The sequence below is a fragment of the Triticum aestivum genome, chromosome 5D (genome assembly GCF_018294505.1).
Source record: "Triticum aestivum cultivar Chinese Spring chromosome 5D, IWGSC CS RefSeq v2.1, whole genome shotgun sequence".
Taxonomy (NCBI): domain Eukaryota; kingdom Viridiplantae; phylum Streptophyta; class Magnoliopsida; order Poales; family Poaceae; genus Triticum; species Triticum aestivum.
The window spans coordinates 12,942,672-12,960,818 of record NC_057808.1 but is presented as its reverse complement, the minus strand read 5'-3'; the positions used below and the strand labels follow the sequence as shown (position 1 = coordinate 12,960,818).

At 48.0% G+C, this 18,147-nt stretch overlaps 1 long non-coding RNA gene across 1 annotated transcript; it reads left to right on the top strand.

Moving 5' to 3' along the window:
• The first annotated feature begins 5,070 nt into the window (after window positions 1-5,070).
• Window positions 5,071-7,945, top strand: LOC123124110 (uncharacterized). Its single transcript, XR_006460973.1, has 5 exons — window positions 5,071-5,331; window positions 5,470-5,665; window positions 5,763-5,906; window positions 6,966-7,088; window positions 7,525-7,945. It is a non-coding gene; the product is annotated as an uncharacterized lncRNA (long non-coding RNA).
• The last annotated feature ends 10,202 nt before the right edge of the window (window positions 7,946-18,147 follow it).

Sequence of the window (18,147 nt, the reverse complement as noted above, 5' to 3'; positions counted from 1 at the left end):
AGAATGAAGAGGAGCACAATGAGCATTTACGATTAGTTCTCGAGAAACTCAGGGAACATCAGTTGTACGCCAAGTTCAGCAAATGTGAGTTTTGGTTGAAGGAAGTTGGATTCCTTGGACATGTTATATCAGGAGAAGGTATACCAGTAGACCCCACCAAGGTTCAGTCAGTCACTGAATGGTTGGCACCCGCTTCAGTTAGCGAGATCCGCAGTTTTCTTGGACTCGCAGGATACTATCCGAGATTCATTGAGAATTTTTCCAAGATTGCGAAGCCAATGACAGAGTTATTGAAGAAGGATACCAAATTTATATGGACGGAAGAATGTGAGGCGAGTTTTCAGGAGTTAAAGAAACGTCTGACTACAGCCCCAGTGCTGATTCTGCCGGATATACGCAAGGATTTCCAAGTGTATTGCGACGCCTCTCGCTTAGGACTTGGAAGTGTGCTTATGCAGGACGGAAGAGTTGTTTCGTATGCCTCACGACAACTAAAACCGCACGAATTGACTTATGCCACACATGATTTGGAGTTAGCAGCTGTAGTGCATGCGCTCAAGACTTGGAGACATTACCTTATTGGAAACCGTTGTGATGTGTACACGGATCATAAGAGTTTGAAGTACATTTTCACACAGAAGGAGCTGAACCTTAGGCAGAGGAGATGGTTGGAGCTTATAAAGGATTATGACATGAAGCTTCACTATCATCCAGGCAAGGCCAATGTCGTAGCAGACGCTTTGAGCCGGAAGAGTTATGCTAACACCCTCGTAAGCACAGGATTGCCAAAGGAGTTAGCAGGGGATCTCAGGGAACTTCGATTGGAGATTATTCCTAGAGGTTTTGTTGCAACAATGGAAGTTCAGTCTACATTGTTAGCAAAGATTCGAGAAGCTCAGAAGGATGACAAAGAAATTGCCGAGATAAAAGAGAGAATGAGCAAAGGAAAGGCCAAAGGTTTTCGTGAGGATGAGCACGACACCTTATGGTTTGAGGACCGTGTTTATGTGCCCAATAACACAGAGATCAGGAAGTTAATATTTCAGGAGGCCCATGACTCACCATACTCGATACACCCCGGAAACACCAAGATGTATTTGGATTTGAAGGAACATTTTTGATGGACTGGTATGAAGAAGGATATTGCCGAGTATGTAGCCGTATGTGATGTATGTCAGAGAGTGAAGGCAGAACATCAAAAGCCAGCAGGATTGCTACAGCCTATGCCGATACCCGAATGGAAGTGGGATAAGCTTGGCATGGATTTCATCACCGGATTGCCCAGGACCAAATCAGGATATGATTCTATATGGGTAGTAGTTGATCGCTTGACCAAAGTGGCTCACTTTATTCCAGTGAAAACCACCTATATAAGTGCGAAGTTGGCCAAGATATACATGACCAGGATCGTATGTCTGCATGGAGTTCCAAGGACCATCGTCTCAGATAGAGGAACACAGTTTACCTCAAAGTTTTGGCATCAGTTGCACCAGACTTTGGGAACCAGGCTGGAGTTCAGTACAGCTTTTCATCCGCAGATAGATGGACAGACCGAGAGAGTCAACCAGATTCTGGAGGATATGTTGAGGGCTTGTGCACTAGATTATGGATCTACTTGGGATGACAATTTACCCTACGCGGAGTTCTCATACAACAATAGCTATCAAGCCAGTTTGAAGATGGCACCGTTCGAAGCCCTGTATGGGCGAAGGTGCAGAACACCGTTGATGTGGGATGAAGTTGGAGACCGACAGTTGTTTGGACCAGATTTGATTAAGGAGTCTGAAGAGAAGGTTAAATTGATTCGAGATAGACTGAAGGAAGCCCAGTCCAGGCAGAAGAGTTATGCAGATTCGAAACGCAAGGAAGTAACCTATGAAATTGGAGACAGAGCATATCTATGAGTGTCACCTCTGCGAGGAGTGAAACGTTTTGGAGTTAAGGGAAAGTTAGCCCCGAGATTTGTAGGATCGTATCGTGTTTTGGAACGTATGGGAGAGGTTGCCTACAAGTTGGAGTTACCTGAAGGACTGTCGGGAGTTCATGATGTGTTTCATGTTTCACAGTTGAAGAAGTGTCATGCGGAGATGGCCGATATTCCACTGAGAGATACAGTGCCTCTAGAAGCAATTCAGTTGGACAGTGATCTGACCTATGAGGAGAAGCTAGTCAGGATTCTTGAATTTGCCAGCCGAGTCACCCGCAACAAGGTTATCAAGTTTTGCAAAATTCAGTGGAGCCACCATACCGAGGATGAAGCCACCTGGGAACGAGAGGATGATCTTTGTAAAGACCACCCACACCTATTTCCTAGCCAACCCGAATCTCGAGGGCGAGATTCATCTTAAGGGGGGTAGGTTTGTAACATCCCAAATTTTCAATTTGGAATGTTATACATAGATCATTCATGCATATCATATTTTTGTTGCATTTCGTTTCGCGATCCTCGAAATTCTACGCAACTCAAGGACCCTGGGAGAGAGTTGGGGATTTCACTGTTTCCATATTTGAATTTTATCAAATACTGAAACGAGGATTATTTGTTTTAATTATTTTTCTCTCCGAAAATATTTCATATTAAAATATATGAGAGGAGATAATATGACTTCTCCAAAATAAATGAAATATTGGAGGAAAAATATTAAAATCAAATATTTGATTTTATTCGGCTTTTAGTGCTATTTTATTTGCATTAGAAAAATTGCATGTTTTCAAAATTGCATTTTAGGGCCAAGAAAACGTTCATCTTGTTCTAAATATTTTATTTAGACGGTGAAAATTTGTTTTGGCATTTTTAGATTTTTATTTATTTTTCTAGGATTTATTTTCGGCGGAATCCATTTTTTTTAAAAAAACTTCTTCCGCGCCCGACTGGGCCAAGACCCAGCCGAGCCAGGCCGCCGGCCCGTGCCGCGCCACCGCCTCCGCCGTGCCCGAGTCCGGCCAGGACTCGGCAGCCGTCGCCGTCGCCGCCCGGGACTCCTCCCGCCCCCTCCCGCAAGCCACCCTCCCTCTCCCCTTTAAAAGCCGCCGCCCCCGCCCCCAAATCGCCACCACCGCCACCGCAAGCAGCAGCAGCAGCCGCCGCCGCCTGCCGCGCCTCACCCCGCGCTGCCCCCGCCTCGCCGCGCCGCCGCGGAAGCCGCCGGAGCCGCTGTTTTTCTTTCGGTTTAGGTAAAACCATCGGTTTTTTTAAAAACCCTAGTTGCTTTTTTTATCGGTTCGTTGGTTTTCTCGGTTTAGATTATTTAGCGGACGTTCGTCCGTACGTTCGTTTTAACGAACCGTTTTCGCTCATTAGTTACAGACAACGAACGTTCGTTCGTTAGCCTGTTCGTCAGTTTTTCTTTTTCTCAGTTTTTTCGCGATTATTTTCGATCGCGATTTCTGATCCGATTTTCGTTTTAGTTTATCTTTTCGCTCGTTTATCGGAATCAGGCGATTCAAGCGCCTAGATCTTCGTCTCGAAACCCTATTTCTGTTTAACCAACTTGAACAAGATTTTGGTACTGTAAAATTTGACTTTAGTCCAGATTAGTAATCGAATCTTGTTTCTTTCGCAGTTTGAGTTTTGTTGCTCCGTTTGATTTGATTCTTTTTGCAAACCGGAGTTCTTAAGTTGGATTTTCTGGTTAGTTCTTCTTATTTGAGTTTTACCCGTGCATCCATGATTGATTGCTTATGCATGCTATTGTTTTTTTGCGATAGAATTCCCGGAGTGCGAAGCGTGCTACTACGAGTCTCTAGGTTTTGCGTATCGTCAGCAAGGCAAGTAACACATTGATCATACTCTTTTCATACCCAGTTTTTATGCATTAGCTCCAATCCTCAAACACTGCATGATTAGGATGTGATTAACTTGTGGGTATTGGGAAGTAGTTGATGAGGTAGAACCTATTGCCCTGTTATTATCAAACCCTTGGGAGTTACTTCAACGTATTGCTTATATTGCTATGCTATGCTCGTAGACGTGGTTTGGGTGAGTGAATCCATGACAGATGTGAGATTGTTTACTTAATGGTTCAACTTAAGGTGGGTACTTTAATACACATCTGGGTGGATTGGTTACGGGCACCTGGAGAATCCAGTGTTGTCCTAGGATATCCCGGAGGACCCGTGTGATCATCCTACGGCTCGCCACCCAGGCTCAAAGGGATCATAAGATTATTCATGCTAGAAACTTCCGTGTGCAGCCACAAGCTATTGTGGGCTCTAGCATAGTTGAGTAAGTTGCCTGACCTCTTCCAGTGGTAGGCTAGCAGATGTAGAGGGATGTAGGTTGGTACTGTCTACCCGGGGTTAGAGTTAATGCTTCTGAAAGACTGTGTCTCGGTCATCCGTTTCTCAAACACCATGTAGTGCGAGAAATCCAACGGAGGAGATCGAATCTTGTGGGGAAAAGTGCGCAAACCTCTGCAGAGTGTACAATCTAATCATGGTTAGCCGTGTCCCCGGTTATGGACATCTTGAGTATCTAGTACTTGGATTATCCTAAGTATCTCATCACTCTAATTTAATATGTTGGGTTGATAATTACTTTAATTGGGATTGAGTTGGAGGAACCTTCTCAATGATGTTTCAACTACCATGATAGTTAAATAAAACTTATTCCATTGTTGTAGGAAAAAATTGGCTTTTCGCAAAACTATAACCATAGAGCCTTTCCACCAGCCAAATATGCATGTAGTGGTAGCATTATTCTGTTCTTGCTCTACTGTGTTATATTGCCAGCATATTCCATGTGCTGACCCGTTCTCGGGCTGCAACGTATTATGTTGCAGACTTTTCAGACGAGGAGTAAGGTTCGTTAGGTCGTTGCCGTGCAGCTCAGCTATGCTGTTGGAGTTGATGGACTCACTTTATCTTCCAAGTCTTCCGCTGTTATCGTATTAGATGGCCTTATGCCATATTTATTGTAATAAGTTCTTTTTGGAGACATTCGATGTAATAAGTTTGTGATTGCTACTCTGTTATAAATCCTTCGAGCACTGTGTGTCAGCATTACCGATCCAGGGATGACACAGAAGCACAAAGACTTTACCGTTTGAGGTCGGGTCGCTACACCCCCTCTCTCTCTCTCCCTCTCGCTCTCTCCGGCCAAACCCAATCCACCCGCCGCCGGTGAGCCCTAGCACACAGAGGGGTAAGATCCAACAGCCAAGCCAGTCCACCACCACGCCATGGCGCCGTCCCCGAGCACTTGCGCCCCCGACGGCGGCCTGGATCCCATGGACGTGTGCACCGTCGGCGTCGCCAGCACGCCCATCGACGCCTTGCTTGGCTGCCTCTCGTCCCTCCCCGCCACCAAGCTCGGCTCCGTCGCCATCCAGGGTAACGAAATTTCTCTGCTTTCTTACTCCAATCCTTGCTACTAGTTAAGCAACCACTCAAACCGCCTCGGCTCAATGTCATGAGACAACAAGACTCGTCAAATCGCCTCGGCTCAATCTTTCTATTTCGTTTTTTCAGTACCGCTGATTCGAAAGCAACATCTCGAACTACTGATGGAGTGATATATATGATACCGAATCAGGAATCCAGGATCGATTCTTCAGTTAATCAACTCCTCCATGGATAGATCAGCCTCCAGATTTGTTCCATATCTTGCCATCCTTCTTGATTTCTCATATTCCCTGTCAAGCTATCCGGAGGATGTACAGTTCAGGTTCAAGCGTCTTCACTCTTCAGAGAAAAAGCAGATGATCTATTTTGCTGCTTGGCAAATAGATTAACTGGGAATTGATGATGAATAATTTGAGCAGGGGAATGGAGATGATCACGAACGTGTCCGAGTACTGGAAACTTGCCAGGGAGAAGCTCCTGAAGATGGTGTACGACTACTACGCCTCCGACGCAGAGGATCAGTGGAAGCTCAACGAGAACAGGGAGGCCTTCTCCAGGATACTGTAAGTTACTATCTTCCAAAGTAGCAGGTCTCATGCTTTTAGCCGTATCTATTTATTGTATCTTCAACTTCTGAGCTGCGTATATTTGGTAGTATGCTGCTAGATGAACTGCACTTGTTTTTATTGGCATCAGCAACTAATAATTCAGAAAAAGGCAGTAGAAAGAACTTCAGCATTAGTTTTTTGCACGGATGACATAAACTTTTTTTACAATATATAATGGCAAGTGTCGTGTCAATTGAAAACTTTTGCATTTTTAAATCTTTGGAGATGGCGTAGGATAAGGCCCAGATGAACGCGTGTGGAAATTTTACAGCCCCACTGTTAGGAGTACAAGTTTAGTCCTGATAGACTGGGCGTAAGTGGATTGGTTTGCCTTTTGATTAGTATAAGTAGATGGTAGCAGACCTGGACTAATAACATTGGATCTCAATATCTCATGACATTGGGTAGAGGACAAGAGATCGGATGAGTCTTGTTGTCACATGTGGTTCGGATGGTCAAAGTAGATGGTAGTTGGATCCGAGCACCCAGTCAGTGATGCTCTGCCGCCCGATTTAAAATGGTGCTCTCCGGAGAGTCAACGTCGACCCGGCGCTGGTGCAGGAGGTGTCCGTGGGCAACGTCCTCAGCGCCAAGCTCGGCTAGGCCCCGGCCAGGCAGGCCTCTCTCCGCGTCGCCTGCGCAACACTGTACCCTGCACCACTGTCAACGAAGTCTGCTCGTGGGGGACGAAGGGTACCCAAAATTCATATCTTCACCTGCAATGTCTCGGTAGTTACCTGTCGCCGCTGCTAAAAAACTTATGTTGTTGCCTGTTGGCCTGCTCCTTGCTATCTGAAGTATATATTTTTTTTCTATCGCTCATTCGCTATCTGAAGAATTTTATGTAGGTAATCTTAATGTGTGTTTAGCTTTCAGTTTTTACTTCTACTTCACAGAGTGGAAGATCGTAAGAAAACATTGGCTGATCTTAAACAATTATTCTTAGAAGTAGACTTGAGCAGTATTCGATGATATATTGTGAGTCACTGAAAATGTATACTGTTTTTTCTTCAGGATATGGATGACTATCTGAAGGGATGCAGGTTTCTTCCCAAACTTAACAATGCGATACCTGGTGAAAGAAATGCTCCCTACAGGGAAAGGTTGAGCAGCCTAGAGAATTTAGTACTGATCATGGTAAGGCCCACAAAGCCTGAAATCTCATTTTGATCCACGTTCAAAGATTACATGGTAGCATATATACTTGAAGTTGGCATGGAATATCAAAATTCAAAAAAGACTTTGCCTATTCCCTGTTTTGAAGAGCAGTGGGAATCAATTTTCTGAAGTCCTTTGTTGGCGATTTCCCTATCCATGCAATAATAAATTTTGAACAGAATGTTAACTGTCAAATATTTCAAGAATATATAGCTCAAATACACTAGTATTTCTTGAATGCACCAAAACAAGAAGATAGCATGAACACGTACAACTAGGGTATGCATTTAGTAGGTGTTTTTCCATTTTGAAGATTCATAATAGACTAAAAGAGACATATAATTGAAGAAAATACCCTACTGGATCTACACGAGGATGCGAACTAACAAGTTTTCACTTTCTCGACTGGGTGCAGGGGTGATCGACGCAGACTACTGCGGCCTGATGGGCATCGTGCTCTTCAACTACTCGGGGGCAGACTTCACCGTGAAGCCTCGCGACCGTGTCATACTGATGATTGTCCAGGTGATTGCGATGCCGGAGGTCCCCGGGGTGGAGGACCTCGACGCCACCATACGAAGGTCACAGAGGTGGAGGACGACGCCACCGCCCGGAGTTCCTCAAGGTGGAGGACCTCGACGCTTTGTAGATACATCTAGAGAAGTGGTCTGGTTAGGTTGGTGGTGAAACAATAGGGAAGGTACCAACCTTTTGATGATGGTTGTGTGCGTCCTCGTGATCTCTTCGAGTTGAGATGTTCAATGCTGCATCCATGAACACTGCAAGTGTTAAGATGGTTCTGTGACCTTAATTTATTTTGCACTGGACGTGTCTCTGATCTCCATTCATGAATATTGCGTCTAATTTTTATTTTTTTATTCTTGATTTGTTACTAGTAGCGTTGGGAAAAAACTGCGCGCTACTAGTATTCAGGATACTAGTAGCGCTGGTATTATAAGCACGCTACTACTACACTAGTAGAAAAAGGGTCTAATGTGAAACTCATTAGTCCCGGTTTGGTATTGAACCGGCACTAATGTGACCATTAATGCCGGTTCCAACGGCCAGGCGGGCGGCACTCATTAGTACCGGTTCGTGGGAAATCTTTAGTACCGGTTCGTGCCATGAACCGGTACTAAAGAGGTGGTGGCCTTTAGTACTGGTTGGTGGCTCCAACCGGTACTAAAGGAGGGGGGGGGGGGTCTTTAGTACCGGTTGGAGCCACCAACCCAACCGGTACTAAAGGTGGTGCGATGCCACCCGCAGTGCACAATGTTTACTCCCACCTCGCTAGTTGAGAGGAGCTCGCACCGGTTTATAAGCCTCGCCGCGGCTACCGTGTCGAGCTCCTCTCTAAGCAGGCCTTTGTGGGTCTATTGCAAGTCTTCTGCCCTGTGGGGCCTACTGGGCCGTACGGGCCTGCATCCTGGCCCAACTAGAGATTGGGTTTCTAGTCGTATGCAGGCCGTGCCGGCCCAGTAGGCTGGCTGTTTTTGCTTTATTTCAAAAATAAAAATTAAAAAAATCCTTACCAACCGGGACTAAAGGCCCCCCAGACCACGGCGCGCCTCGTGCCACGTGGTGGGCCTTTGGTCCCGGTTCGTGTTAAACCGGGACTAAAGGGGGGGGGGGACCTTTAGTCCCCACTCTTTAGTACCGGTTCCAGAACTGGTACTAAAGGTCCTTACGAACCGGTACTAAAAGTCGTTTTTCTACTAGTGCTACTTCGTTAGTAGTAGCGCGGTTCTGTAATAGCAGTAGCGCGGGTGTCACGCTACTCCTAACTATTAGCTGTAGCGCGATACTAGTAGCGCGGGTACCCACGCTGCTAGTAGCCATATTACCCGCGCTGCTAGTAGCCTTTTTCCTAGTAGTGTTCCCCTGTGTGCCACTCGCACACGCCCTCTCACACAGAGATGTATTTCGCTCCTTAGGTATGAGAAGCTACGACTCTTCCTCTTAAATATCTCTTTCTCACACACAAACACAAACTCTGTCTCCCAGGGTCTCATATCTCTCCACCATTCTCTTGTATGTCGCTCACACACACACTCTCTCCCTAGAGATATCTTGCGTTCCCTCATATGTCTCTCTAGCTATCACTCTCGTTGTGAAATATCTTTCTCTCGCAGACACAAAACTCCGTCTCTCGGGATCTCATTTCTCTCTGATATTTGTTTGTATGTGACTCACATGCACACACTCTCTCTCTCACACCCACACACATAACTCAGCCTTCTGATCCACTTGACTCCTATCTCTAACGCACACTAGCTAGCATCTTTATCTTTCTATTTATCTGTTTCTCCATCAACCTTCTTTCTTGCCCTCACTCTTGCTTCCTATCACGCACACTATATATGTTTCTCTCTACATGCAGTCATGTTCCCTCTTTTTATCTTTCTCTCACACACACATAACTTCACCCTCTGAACCACCCGGCGGTCATCTCCAACACTCAAACTAGCCGATGTCCCTCTAGCTACCATCTCTATCTCTGTATCTATCTGTAGTTTCTCCGTCAACATTTCTTTCTCGCACACACTCTTGCTTTCTATCACCCACACTATATATGTCTCTCCATACATGCATCTATAGGTTGATCTCTTTTGCACAATAGTTGTGTCTCGCTCCCTCTGCTCGCCACAGATGCATGCTCCAACCCACGCCACTATCTCTTAAATACAAAAACACATGCTCAATTATCGGGCCTTCTTCCTTGCACTCTCACATGCATGCATATTGTCATACCGATCCGTCTCTCCCATGTTGTTGATCTTATGACTTATGTCTTCTTTCTTTTATCTTGATCATGCGCGCGCGCACACACACACATCCCACGTATACATGTATACCTCTCACACATGCACGTTCAAGGTCTCCTATGTCTCCATACTTAGTTAATTACCCTCAGCCCTAACGCCACATCGAATCGTTCTCTTCTTGTGTGCACATAACTTCCGCCTGGATGGGTAAAACACACACTCACACTTAACAATCTCCTTATAGCTACCCCCTCTCTCACTCTTCCCCTATATCGCCGAAACCAATAAGACCATCCCTTCATTTAATTCCCGCCTACATGCACCATCGATATATAGTAGTCTTCCTCGGTGTCTCACGAACAAGCACGTTCTCTTGATGTCGACTCCTCTCACGCGCACACGCCTTCTCTTCCCTCTCTACGGGCCTTTTGTCTCTCGCACCCCCTCGTTGGTGGCCTCTGCCATATAGATCACCTCTCTATGATGAAGCCACACACACTTAAATTACATCCGCCACCGAGGACCCCACGTCACACACACATGCACGCACCCACCCACCCACCCACCCACACCCACACACACTAAGACTCCATCTCACACACACATGCTCTAGGCGGAGCATTTGTTCCTACCACCCTTCGTCCAACCTTACCCGTATGATAAACAATCACCTTAATTTACTTGTATAACATGGACAAATTCCACTTTACTTTAGTAGTTAGCAAACTTATCATCTCTACTCTTATAAAAAACTGAGTTGGTGATGATGGTGTGCCTGCCATCTTGTAATATAGACCGTCCGATCTCTATCTGACGGATAGAAAGAAAACTATGACAATTTTACAAAAGATACCCTCACCTCTCTCCACATTTACAGACAAGGCCTTGCCTCATTCATCCTTATCTCCCACAACCTCATTGCTGAGCAATTAAAAAAGGAAGTCTCTGGAACAATCTAGCATGGTGGCCGTTGTTGCCTGTCGGCGTCGTCCATCCCCATGCCTCCGCCCAGTCCGACCACCAGTCACCACCATGCTCCACTCCTCCTCACCTTATCTCTCATCTTTCATTTTTTCGATGAAATTCTCGAGATACCAGTTTTCCGATAAAATTCTCGAGATATCATTAGTTTTTACACATGGGATTACTCCTGCATGGGTCAATCACAACAGGTGTTTTGTAAAAAAATGCATATTGATGTTCCGTGCAATGCACGAGCATCTTGCTAGTAATTATATAATGCAAATCACGAGCAGGAAGTGACATTTTTTTACATAACCACGTTAACATGGCCACGTAAATCACTAGCTAAAGTGTAATACCATTATACTTATATCCCGATGCAAAAGGTTGAGTACATGTCCGAAGAGTAGAGTCGCACACACGCACTCTGTCTCTCAGAATCTCACACACACACCAGTTACGTGACACCCACTTATGCAGACACGTATGTTACAATTTGTGCACCTGCGGGTACACGTGATGGTGCGCATTTATTTAAGCCGGACGGCGAACCCAAACAGTAGCTGTATTCATTCCCCTCCCGCCGCCTCTTCTCTGCTCGCTGTCGCCTGGTAGCCATGGCCCGGCCGAAGGTAACGGCATACGCCGTACTCCCGCCGGAGCGGCGCTTTAATCTGGAAATTTTAGTGGTCATGCATGCATCTTTTTGTGCTAGCACTCCTATATAAGGGTTGACCGATCGCTTCCCGCGGACGTGCCCGGGCGGTGGAAGAGGAAGGAGAAGGGAAGCGGGCTGTGGAGTAACATTTTTTACCACAATTTCTTAGGAAACTGAGTGCAATAATTGAATAGTTTTACAAACTACCAGTACTACACCTGAAACGGTTCAAAACCAATACCACCACCACGCCCGCATCTGACCGCCCTGGCTGACCCAACCCCCCTCCCTTGCTGGCGCGCGCTTCCTTGCTCCTCGATATCGGAAAGAATACTTCCGTGCGCCAACATGTGGGACGTCGACCATCCTGGTCCACTTGCCATGCACGCAGAACTCCAAGGGAGAGTCACCCCGGTCGTCGCGCCACAGTAATAATGACTAATGAGCCGTCAAATCACATGCCCAAGATTTCCCACAGTGTAGTTGCTCGGACGAAGGAACCATCATGACTTCGTTGAATTCCGCTGCTTGACGAAAACTACTGTACCAGCAGTACTGCTAGCTACATTAGTTACTCCAGCAGAGGCCTCTTTTGGTTCATAGGATAGGAATTTTATAGGAATATGAAAATCATAGGAAGTGAGATGACATGCATCTCAATTCCTATAGAGAAACAGATGCCATTTGATGCATAGGATAGGAATTTTTCCATTGAGTCTAGGCTAATGTACTGGTAATTTGCTCTAAAAACTACAGCAGTAACTAGTACTGGTACATGCTCGTAATTAATTAAACAATTGTATGGGTGACACAGACACACACACTAACTACTAGTACTACTACTTCTCACATGCTGGCCAGACGCCGTCGTTCTCCTTCCCGGCTTTTTCGGCGACACCCCACCGTGCTTGGATCTCCGCCGACCTCTCCGCAGCAGCGCGTGCGTCCTCTTCTTTCTTGCGGTGGCGGGCCTCTCTTTTCTTGAGTGCTTTCTGACTTTTCCGCTCCCTCTGTGCGGCTTTGGCCGCCTCTTGCTCTACCGCCCATTCGGCCTTGGCAGCTTCAATTTCCGCCCACGTAGGTGTGAGGTCGCGAGCGGCGATGAACTCGGCACGGCGGGATGCCATCACTTCCCTACCATTTTGTGTGCAGTCGTGGGCGGCGAGGAACTCGGCGCGGCGGGATGCCATCGCTTCCTTACCGGTTAGTGTGTGGCGCGGTGGCATGAACGACGCTTCATGACAGCTCTGGGGTGGAGTGGCCGGACAACCGTATAGTGCATTGGTTTGTCAAGAGCTCAAGGACAGAAGACGAAGGAAATTTGGATTCCCCTTCAATCCTGGTCATTTATTACCGAGTAAAATGCATTGGCGGTCATCGAACTTGTCTTGATAGCTCACTTTGATCATTGTATAGGAGATATGGTGATTATACGGTCACTGGCTCAGCGTATAGCTCCGTATTTATCTGGTCGACCAGTCAAACAGTCCGCATGCGCCTCATCAGCTCGTGGTCTTTATCTATCTATCTATGCGGGCCTACCTATCAGTGGAGAAAGAAATGAAAACCAAAATTGTGCGTATGTGAGGAATCAAACCACAGACTCATCGCTGCAACGCACACTCGTCAGCCAAATGAAAATGAAATACTTTGCGTTAAATGCACAAACCATTTTTTATATTATACGTGATGCACACATTAGCGCACACCGTCCATAGAGGCAAGTAGCATGTACGCGTGCAGACACTCACGCTCACGCTGGCAAACCATGCTAATGCATGCACGTCGCCCTCTCAATCAAAGTCCTGCTCATGGCGCAACACAAACGGCGAGTGAGGGAGTCCTGGACTAAGGCGTCCTCGGGCGTCCGGCCTGTTGTTCATTGGGCCGGACTGATGGGCTGTGAAGATACGAAGGCCGAAGACTATACCCGTGTCCGGATTGGAATTTCCTTGGCGTCGAGGGCAAGCTTGGCGACCAACTATGAAGATTCCTTCTTATTTAACCGACTCCATGTAAACCCTAGATCCCCCCGGTATCTATATAAACCGGAGGGGTTAGTCCGGAAGGCATATATTCATTACCATATTCACATAGGCTAGACTTCTAGGGTTTAGCCATTACGATCTCGTGGTAGATCAACTCTTGTAACACTCATATTCATCAAGATCAATCAAGCAGGAAGTAGGGTATTACCTCCATAGAGAGGGCCCGAACCTGGGTAAACATCGTGTCCCCCGTCTCCTGTTATCATCGGTCCTAGACGCACAGTTCGGGACCCCCTACCCGAGATCCGCCGGTTTTGACACCGACATTGGTGCTTTCATTGAGAGTTCCACTGTGCCGTCGGCAAAGGGCTCGATGGCCCCTTTGATCGTCAGTAATGACGTTGTCCAGGGAGAAACCTTCCTCCCTGGATAGACCTTCGCATTCGGCGGCTTCGTACTGCGGGCCAACTCGCTTGGCCATCTAGAGCAGATCGACAGCTACGCCCTGGCCATCAGGTCAGATTCGGAAGCTTGAACTACATCGCGGATATCCGTGGAGACTTGATCTTCAAGGGATTTGAGCCCGCGGCGATCGCTCCCCCTCACCCCGATGAACGTGACTTAAATCTGTCATCGGATCACACCCAAGAGATGGTTCCGGCTGCTGCAACGGCCTTAGGGCCAAAGCAGATCGTGCCATCCGAGGCCGCAGAATCCGCGGCGTTAGAGCCGCACACGGACTCAACGCCCTGCAATATTCGCTTCAACGGAACTTCGGACTTGTCTCCGGCTATAAGTTCCGGACTGTGTATGCCCGCGGACACCGAGCTAGATCGGTTATCGATCTCCGAGTTCAGCGCCGCTGACGTTTTCCAGCACTCGCCTTTGGGTGACGTGCTAAAATCTTTAAAGAATTTTTCCTTGGAGAAGGACTCATAGCCGAATTACGTCCGGTTCGAGCTAGAGACGGATGACGAAGAATTTTGCTCCCCACCCGCCACCCACTTCATAGCCACCGTCGATGACTTAACCGACGTGCTTGACTATGGCTCCGAAGACATCGACGGTATGGACGATGATGCCGATAAGGAGCAAGGCCAAGACCCGCCATTCACCGGACGCTGGACGGCTACCTCTTCGTATGACGTGTACATGGTTGATACACCCAAAGGATCTGGCGACGACAAAGAAGAGCCAGATGCGAATAAAATCTCTAAGATACAGTCGAAGCGCCGACGCCCCAAACGCCGCCCTAAGCCTCGTCGCTCAAGGGACGGCAACACCGGCACCGGAGAAAATAGTACTCCAGGCGATGCCGAAAACAATGAAGACCCTGTCGGAGCTGCATCCGATCAGGAGGAACACGGCAAACAGGCAAGATAACCCTGATGAACAGGCCATAGAAGATGACTCGGAGCACGATAGTTACCGTCCACCCTCCGGGGAGGAGACAAGCCTCGGCAACGAAGACTTCATCGTGCCGGAGGATCCTCTGGAGCAGGAGCGCTTTAAGCTTCAGCTCATAGCCATTGCAAGGAGTCTGAAAAAGAAACAACATCAGCTCCAAGCTGAACAAGATCTGCTCGTCGATAGATGGACTAATGTCCTGACAGCCGAAGAATACGGCCTCAGGCGCCCAGCCAAGAGCTACCTGAAACGCAGACTACTACCTCAATTCGATGAGGAAGCACCGGAGCACACATCTCCCTCGCATAGTGCAGAATGACCACCACGTGGTCGAGACAGGGCAGCCGACCGGCCACCCCGCGGCCGGGATAAAGCGGCAACTCAGGCCGAACAGCAGCCTGCCCCACCGCCCCGTAAAAACAGAAACGGAAGAGTTCGGGGTCACACGTACGACCTCCGGCAGACCCTGGACAGTAGAGCAGGACATACAAGATCGATCTACGGATCGCGAGGACGTGCCTCGAGGCACGACGAGGGCTACCTATTCGGACGTGATAAACCTAACCACGCCCGGGCTGAATACCGCAGACGGACTCCATCAGAGCTACGCCACGACGCAGCCCGATATAGCGGCACCGCACACCCTCTCTGCTTCACAGATGAAGTACTGGATCACGAATTCCCCGAGGGGTTCAAGCCTGTCAACATTGAATCATACGATGGCACAATCGATCCCGCAGTATGGATCGAGGATTTCATTCTCCATATCCATATGGCTCGAGGAGATGACCTCCACGCCATCAAATACCTCCCATTAAAGCTCAAAGGGCCAGCTCGGCACTGGTTAAATAGCCTGCCTGAGAATTCCATCAGCAGCTGGGAAGACTTGGAAGAGGCTTTCCTTGATAACTTCCAAGGAACTTATGTCCGGCCACCAGACGCTGATGACTTAAGCGATATAGTTCAACAACCTGGAGAATCAGCCAGAAAATTCTGGACTAGGTTCCTAACCAAAAAGAACCAGATCGTTGACTGTCCGGATGCCGAGGCCCTAGCAGCCTTCAGACACAGCATCCGTGACGAATGGCTAGCACGCCACCTCGGCCAAGAAAAGCCGAAGTCTATGGCAGCCCTCACGACACTCATGACCTGCTTTTGTGCGGGTGAGGACAGCTGGCTGGCTCGTAGTAAAAACACAGCCAGCGAGGCAAGCCCCACTGAGGCCAAGAACAGCACTGGAAAGCTCCGGCGCAATAGACACAAATGCCGAAGCAATGGCGACAACACCGATGACACCGCAGTCAACGCCGGATTCAGTAGCTCCAAGTTCGGCCAACGGAAGAAGCCCTACAAAAGAAACAGCGAAGGACCTTCCAGCCTGGACCGCATACTCGACCGTCCGTGCCAAATTCATGGCACCCCGGATAAGCAAGCTAATCATACCAACAGGGATTGTTGGGTCTTCAAGCAGGCCGACAAGTTAAATGCCGAAAAAAGAAAAGGGATCACAAAGTGAGGACGAGGACGAAGAGCCCTGGCAGCCGAACACTGGGGGGCAGAAGAAATTTCCCCCTCAAGTCAAAACGGTGAACATGATATACGCTACGCACATCCCCAAAAGGGAGCGTAAGCGAGCACTTAGGGACGTCTACGCGGTAGAGCCAGTCGCCCAAAATTCAATCCGTGGTCATCATCCCCGATCACCTTCGATCGTCGGGATCACCCAACTAGTATCCGCCATGGCGGTTCGGCCGCACTAGTCCTCGACCCAATTATTGACGGGTTTCACCTAACACGAGTCCTGATGGATGGCGGTAGCAGCCTCAACCTGCTTTATCAGGACACAGTGCGGAAGATGGGCATTAACCCCTCGCGAATCAAACCAACAAAGACTACCTTTAAAGGAGTCATACCAGGCGTAGAGGCCCGCTGTACGGGCTCAATCACGCTAGAGGTACTCTTTAGTTCTCCGGAAAACTTCCGAAGCGAAGAGTTAATCTTCGATATCGCCCCCTTCTGCAGCGGCTATCACGCACTGCTCGGACGAACCGTGTTTGCTAGATTCAGTGCAGTGCCACACTATGCTTATCTCAAGCTCAAGATGCCCGGTCCACTCGGCGTCAGAACAGTCAATGGCAATACGGAACGCTCCCTCCGAACAGAGGAGCACACCGCCGCCCTAGCAGCAGAAGTACAGAGCGGCCTTCTCAAGAAGCACCATAGTACGGCTGTCGAGCCCTCGGACATCATTAAGAGGTTCCGGACTTCACTGCAACAGGACGGTGCGGCTCGTCAAGTGCTCGACTAGCAATTCGGCCTCCGTCCCAGTCCCAATGAGGTAGTGGCATTCGTACCACGCGTACACAATTACGCACTCAAAATTCCATGGACATCGACGGAGGCACAAGATAACCCGGGGTCTACAGTTCGGCCAGACAGATCCCGAACACACGCACTTTTACTTTTTTTTTCTTGTTTCAGGTTCCTTTTTCCACGGGCCTGATCGCGAGTCCTTTAGAAGGATTGGCATACAACGGAGGCAAGCAGCACAGGTGTGTAGGCCCGGATACTTATCGCACCATCTATACAAGATACACCTTGACGTATCCATCCAGTTATAATAAAAATGGTTCGTGGCCCAGTTTCTATGGTTTTCGCTTCTTACTTCATTTTATTTCGATTTGCTTATTTGCTGCATCGACACTCTTTTACGTTTCATATTCGCCAGGGGCTACTTGTCGCCCCACAATACGGCAGCAAAGTCCGAACACTTCTTATATATAAGTTCGGCACCCCGAATTTAGCATTATATGCATTGGCTCCGAATCATGTCTTTGGTCAATAGTTGGGTTGCCGGGCTCCTATGCTTGCTACCCTACGTTCCGCTCTATCGGCTAGGTTAGTAAAGGGAGAACTACTGCGATTGTGCCCTGGCCTTGACCATATGAGCACCTCAGTAGAGAAAGCCGAAAATTGTCTGTCATGATACGGCGAGAGCCGGTCAGCTATTCGAGGGTTACAAAATCATTGGAGATTTTTTCCGCATCATGCGAAGGATCGACACTTCCCGATTAGACGCCGACAGCACCCTAGCTTGGACCAGGGGCTGCGCACTTGCTTAATTATAAAACTCCTATGGCTAAGTGAGGGCGTTTAAGCCGTACAGTCCGATTGCCTTGTTCGTTGCGCTAAACAAATCCTCCAAGGGACCATATAATTGGATCAAGATTGTTTAGAATCCATTCCGAACACCTCCG